The 6,393-nt window shown below is 43.0% G+C and overlaps 1 long non-coding RNA gene across 1 annotated transcript in view; it reads left to right on the top strand.

Annotated features, from left to right (window-relative positions):
- The window catches only part of LOC308509110, a 58,439-nt gene that overhangs the window by 28,803 nt on the left and 23,243 nt on the right, over positions 1-6,393 (top strand). The window lies entirely within an intron of this gene.

Raw genomic sequence — 6,393 nt, 5'->3', positions numbered from 1 at the left:
GAGATAGGAGCCAGAAGGAATTTTAAAAACATTTTAAGACATAGCTGTTATGTTACATCTTCACTGAGGTGGCAAGAGACACACATGTGAATTAGAACAGAACAGTAGATCATTAACAATTAAAATGAACGTGTGGACAACAGTATCTATGGGATTTCAAGAAGAAAGAAAGTGTTGAGGGTGGACCAGTAGAGCCATCCCTGGAGCAGGGGTGAGAACTTACACTAGGCTCCGAAAAATAGATAATTTTCACACCGTGAAGAAGGGCAGTATTTTGAAATGTTTGAAATGAAGCTACCTGAGTAAAAGCTTAGACCCTTGCCTGGGTCACGCCTTTTGAAGCAGCTGACAGAGAACTGTGCCTACAAAGTTGACCCATCTCTGCCAGCTCTGGAGTCAGGGTTCCTGTCTGGGAGGACAGGAGAGGTTTGAGCAGTCAGCCATGTCGGCCTCCTCGCGGGTCCTGAGCACAGAAGCACGCTCCCATTTCTGGGCTTTTGCTTTCACGATTTCCCTCTTCTGGAAAGTGTTCTCACCCACCCACCTGGTGCTCTCTCATGTATGCAGAACTCCACTCAGCTGTTCCTCGTGGAGTCTTCCCCAATCATCCTGTCTAAAACATTGCATGGTGCCACTCTCTAGCTCCTTACTCTGCTTCACGTTTCTTTATGTTTTTATATTAAGATTAAAGTCAAATGGAAGTGACAGAAAAAAAAAACAAAACCAAAAACCCAAAAGAAAAACCCAGAAATTTCAAAAAGATGGAAATTAGTTTTTCTGCCACACAAACTTAGTCCAGAGGTAAATAATCTAGGATCGGTGTGATTGACATAAGACTCAGTCACCCTCTAACTTTTTGTTCCATTATTCCTAAAATGCAGACCCCTTGGGCCTGAATGGCTCCTCCTGCTCTGGTCAACATGTTCATATTTCAGTCAACAGGGAAAAAAAAATAGAATGAGAAAGACACACTGTCTCTCCTTCAGACCCTGTCTTAATATTGCTCAGACCTCTTTTGCTTATATCCCTTTGGCCAGAACTTGGTCAAATAGCCATACGTAGCTCAGGAGAGGTTGGAAAACGTCAGTTTTATACTGCGTGGCCATGTGCCCAACTAAAATTCAGAGACTAACTTACTGACAATGGAGATGAATAGTCACTGGGTGAGAGCTCTCAGTTTTAGCCACAAGAACATGTCAACATCATTTTATCTATCCATCCATCCTTCCACCCGGTATCGGTTTTTCCTACTAAAATATGAACTCCATAAGAGCTTGGGCTTTGTCTGTATCTTCAGCAGCAAGAATTGTGTCTAAGATATGTTGGCACTCAGTATTCATTGACTAAATGAGTAGATTGGAGATTAATTGTGAAATAAATGCATTAAAGGTTTGGCATGAGTTTGGAATTCTCTTCCTGTTTTGTCACATACTTGGGGAAAATAGGTTGTAATAAATGAACTTATAAGAAGATATTGGTCACTTATGAAAGAATTTGTTTTATATGAGATTGAAATAAGTTACATATTTTGGTGTCTGATTGTAGGATTGATGGTTCAAGATAGTAGATGGTAGGTTTAAGCTGACCTATTACAGTTGCTTCTAAGCAAATGTTTGCATTGAAAATACTAATTAGGTACCAATGAGAAACCATTTTGCGAAAGGCAAAAGATTTAAATACCCTCTCAAGATCCTTTGATGGCCATTATGCTCCTGGTTTTAGCATTTACTGTAGTATGCTATTAGTCAAGTCTCTTAAACTCTTAGTTTTCTCATCTAGAAAATGGAGATTAGAGTTTCTACCACATAGTGTTATGGACATTTTACATATAATTATTTTAGAAATTTCTTATATTTAGTAAAACTTTAACAAATGTTAACTTTACCTTTTACTATTATTATTCCTGCAATATGAAAGGATTTAGAATCTTAGAACAACAACTGTATTCGGCAAAAAAATGAAAATATATTCGGAAATCCCCAGTTTTCCTATTTGGTCCCCTTCATGTGTTTCCAATTTTATGTTATGTGCAGTGCTACTGGTTGAAAAGGTGTCCTCTGCAGACAGTAATTGTTATGTTATTTTTGGTTTCCATAATACAAGGAGGTATTTTAAGTGTTCTAAAAAACATAACTTACTTGTTTTATTTTGTTTTGTTTTCCAATTATACCAAACGTTGTTTTGCCTTATTTTTTAAGCTCATTTATACATATCTCTGGTAGCATTCTGGTTTCTGAGTTATTATTTGTTCTGGAAAAAAGAAGAAATGAATCACAGGTCTTGTAGCTTTCAGACAGTGTATGCCATCCTTGTGCTTCATGGCACAAAGGCTACATTTTAAGGAGAGCTATAATGGCCCTTATAAAGCATTTTCCGTTGGTTCATTCTGAAAGCCAGTGCATTTCAATCACAGTTGATATATTTCTATTCATCTGCACAGAGATCTAGATTAAACTCCCATCAACTTTGTCATATGGCCACCTCCTTTGTCGGCAGCCCCGCACCCCCAGCCCCGAGACCCAGGACTGCCCCCTGTACACACTGCACACTGGGAAAGGGCCTGCCTACCTACCCCAGGATCTTGGTGCCAACACTTGTCTTACTCCATTCCTCTCCTTGAAGCTTCCTGACCCCCATTGATGTCAGGGAGCACTTTATGTTCTCCTCAGGGCCCTGAGTCTTTTTAATTAATTGTTGCTAAAGATAACAGACAGAGTGTTTCCTCAGAGGCAGATGAATGGGATTCTACTGGAGAATGGGGTTCCTTGGGAGGCTACAGGGAAGAAGTTTTGGGCAGAGCTTTGCAACACTCCTGTATCCAACCTATTCCCATTGCTGGGGCTGCCACAGTTGCATTTGCAACCACTTGCTAAAAGAGAAATAAAGTTTCAATAAGGTGAATTTCACTGCCAGTCCACCACCTGACAAAAACCCACAGCGTGAAGTCCCATGAAAGGCAGCCTTCTCTGGCCAGCAGTAAATGGGAGCCCTTCAACCAAGTGGTAGACAAGGTCTGCCCTGAGCTTCCTGACAGAGCACTTGTTGTAATTCTGTCTCTCTTCATCGTTTTTCAGTCTGTATTGGGTGGCTGTGGGCAGTTAGAGATTAGGGCGGGATGGGGCGCAGGGCGGCCCAGGATGTGGGGACTGCATACTGGGCGGGCAGACAGCACATCCCCATTACCGAGGCTGCGTTCTAGACCAAGGCACACACGGCCCCAACAGGGCAGGTGCAGGGCTAGTGTGGCCTGACAGATCCGAGGGGACGATCAGCTCTTTACCAGCCTTTAGGTGCCAACCCTGGCAGGCAGGGGAGAAGATGAAAGGACGACAAAGTGTGACACCTCCCATCTGGGGAGGCTGCCTATGGAAGCGTGGGTTTCAGTCTGTGTGGAAAGTCCTATGCGTTCTCCTTGATGGCTGATTGGCCTGTCGTGTCTTCCGTGGTGGCTGTCTTCCTACACTGAGGAGGGTCCAGCTTACCAGGCCATCGAAAGGCAGCATAGTCATGAGTGGGGCTGTGGCGATCATGTTGTGAGCCCAGGCGTAAAGGTACACGACAGATGGATGAGTGTGCAATGAGCTTATTGTGGGAAAGACCCAACGGCACAGCAGGGGAAGGGTCTATGGCAGCCGCCATTTGGTGACTGCTGGCCAGGCATCGTCCTTGTCTTAGAGGTAAGGAAACTGAGGCTCTGAGAGATTAAATCTCCCCACCACTCATCATACTTGAAAGACACCGGGAAGGAATGAAAACCAGGTTCTGTCTGATCCATAGGCCTTTGTCTCTCTCGTTCTAATCTCAGAGTGTCTCGGTATGGAGCGCTTTGTGACTAAAATAAAGAAGCAGGGTTGACATGGTCGGAATAATCATTTCAGTGTGCTCCTCACTGACTCCCTTTAGAAGTTAGCATCCCGGCGCTAGGTTTACTTTGGCTGCGGTCCTTTTTACTTATAACATCTGTGGCTCTTTTCCAACTCATGTTTTTATGATTTGCAAACTTCTGGGGTTCCTCATGGTGTCTGTTCTCAGGGTGCTTTCCTTTCCTTCAGCTGTGCAAATACTGAAGTTATTATCATGCTGAACACAAACACATGGAAACATGTGCCATTTGCTGTGCAGGCCTCTCCTTTCCTGGCCTATACTCCACACAAACACACTTACCACCTTCAATGCCAAAAACAAGGATCAAGTCCAGCTCGATCAAAATAACCCATTTATAGGCAAGCCCACTGTTTTACATGTCTTCCTCTGCACATTTATTTATTTTGCTTAAGCGTTTCCTCCTAGGCTCTTAAATTAAGCCTTAAGGTAAACTGGGGAGAGAAAGAGAGGTAAACAGAGCCCAGTGACCAGCTTGTCAAGGACAGAAGCTAATGTAATAGGCTTGGGAACTTGGAAGGAAATGACGTTTCATATACAGGAATATTAAGAAGCAATCTGCCAAAGCAAACCCACAAATTCTTTTTTTCCTTGGCTTGCATAATCCCAGCATTTATCCAGAACTTTGTCACATTTCCTTTCATGATTCTAGCCAGGCTGTATTTTTCCTATAGTCTCCGGAAGCATTTTCTTTGACAGTTTTCTCCAAGACAATTAACCCTACCCTTATATACAATTTTAGCGCGATGTAATTAAATAAAAGTTCATTAAAGAAAACATGAAGTTTTTTTAAAGAATGCAGAGTCAAGAAATTTAGTGGCAGCATCTGGACTTACAGCCATGTGTCACATGTGAGTCCCGGCAGCATGGCTGTGGAGCACAGACAGTCACAGTGCCGTCAGGCTGTGACATTGCATAGAGCTTATTGCAATGCCTGGCACATAGGGAGTGTGTCATAACGGTCAGCCATTGTTATTATCGTTAAAAAGTTGAACTTGTGAAAGGGTGACAATCGAAATGTGTGAAGGCAACTTAAATAATAATGGTTCATTCCCCACTGCTGAGGAGATGAGAGGTTGTCACATGCCGAAGGGCAGACAGAGAAAAAGTAGAATGGCTCCTCAGCTGAGAAAAGTACAGCTATGACTAGCGCTGTGGCATTCATACACAGAAATATAGCATGTGTGGCTCAGAAGAGGGATAGCTAAGAAATAAAGCATCCAGAAATGAACAGCGAAGGATCTGGTGTCCGTGATAAGTGCATATTCTGTGTGGGTGAGACTGACCAGCATGTCAGAACCGAACGTCATTAACAGAATCAAATGAATAACCCTCCTCATCAGGCTCTGCTCCCCTTGTAAACTTCCAGTAATCTACTGCTTTCCCAGGTACTTTGCCTGAATCCAAACCCGCCTGCAGCCTCTTCTCTTTAAGCTATGACACATGTTAAGAGCCAAACATTCAGTAAATGTTTGTTCGATGAGTGAGTGAACGGAGGGATGAATAAGAAAAAGTTAAAGAAGTTGGAAAAGAACCAGGAGAGCAAAGTTCAAGAGAAAAGAGAATGTGAAGGCACTGTCAAGTTCTACACAGAGGTCACAGCATGACCTAGGAGAAAAGGGCATTGGATTTGGCAAGAAGTAGGTCACTGGCAGAATTTAGAGACCCCTTTTACTGTGCAGGGAACAGAACTCAAATAGAAGTGATTTAAGGCAAGAATGAGTGGATAGAAAGTGTAAGTTGCAGATGGAAACTCGATTTGAAAGGACTGGCTGTGAACTGAAGGAGAGAGAGTTCAGTTGCTAAAAAGAAAGCAAGTTGTGGGCGTGTGTGTGGCTTAGTTTCTCATGTGTTTTGTGATTTTTTTCTTTTATTGTGAACTTTAATTCACAATAAAACATGATCCTTGGACTTTTCTAATTCATTTCTCCAGAGAGGGTTCGTGTTTCTGCCCCGTGTGTGAGGACACTACAGACCTGGCTCCAGTTAAACGGGTCCGGAAAGTTTTCTGCTCAGGGTGTCCTTAGCGTGCAAACCGTGTAAACTTTTATTCTAAATCATGTCTGAATCTCCCAGTGGCTGCAGTTTCAGGAGCACATTTATTCCCCATAGTCGGGTTTCTTCTAGGCAGTTTTCTTGGCTGCTTGCCTCTGTGAAGGGTTTTTTATTCTCTTATTTCTAGTGAACTCTTCCTTGTGTGCCTGCGTGGCTTTTCCTGAGCGTGGCTCGGATGGGAAGACGCAGAATTCTAGACACCTGGGTATAAGGGTTCTCCCGAGGAGCTCTCCTACTTCAGTCTTCCCTACACTCCTGCTTAATCCCTGGCAGCCTCCTTTGTTCATGTGTAAAGTGTGTTTAGGATTTTATCTAGCACTTTTTCAGTGAACTAAGAGAATTATGAATGAATGTATTTCATTTTATCCAAGTAGCATGTAAATACAGTTGAAAAAGGGCACAGGTATTTGTGGGAGAGAGCGTCCAAATTGCTGTCCATCGCCAATGCTGGGTGCC

Source organism: Rhinolophus hipposideros, assembly GCF_964194185.1.
Source record: "Rhinolophus hipposideros genome assembly, chromosome: 16".
Taxonomy (NCBI): domain Eukaryota; kingdom Metazoa; phylum Chordata; class Mammalia; order Chiroptera; family Rhinolophidae; genus Rhinolophus; species Rhinolophus hipposideros.
Note: the sequence above shows the minus strand (reverse complement) of the source record. Positions and strands in the feature narration are given on the sequence as shown.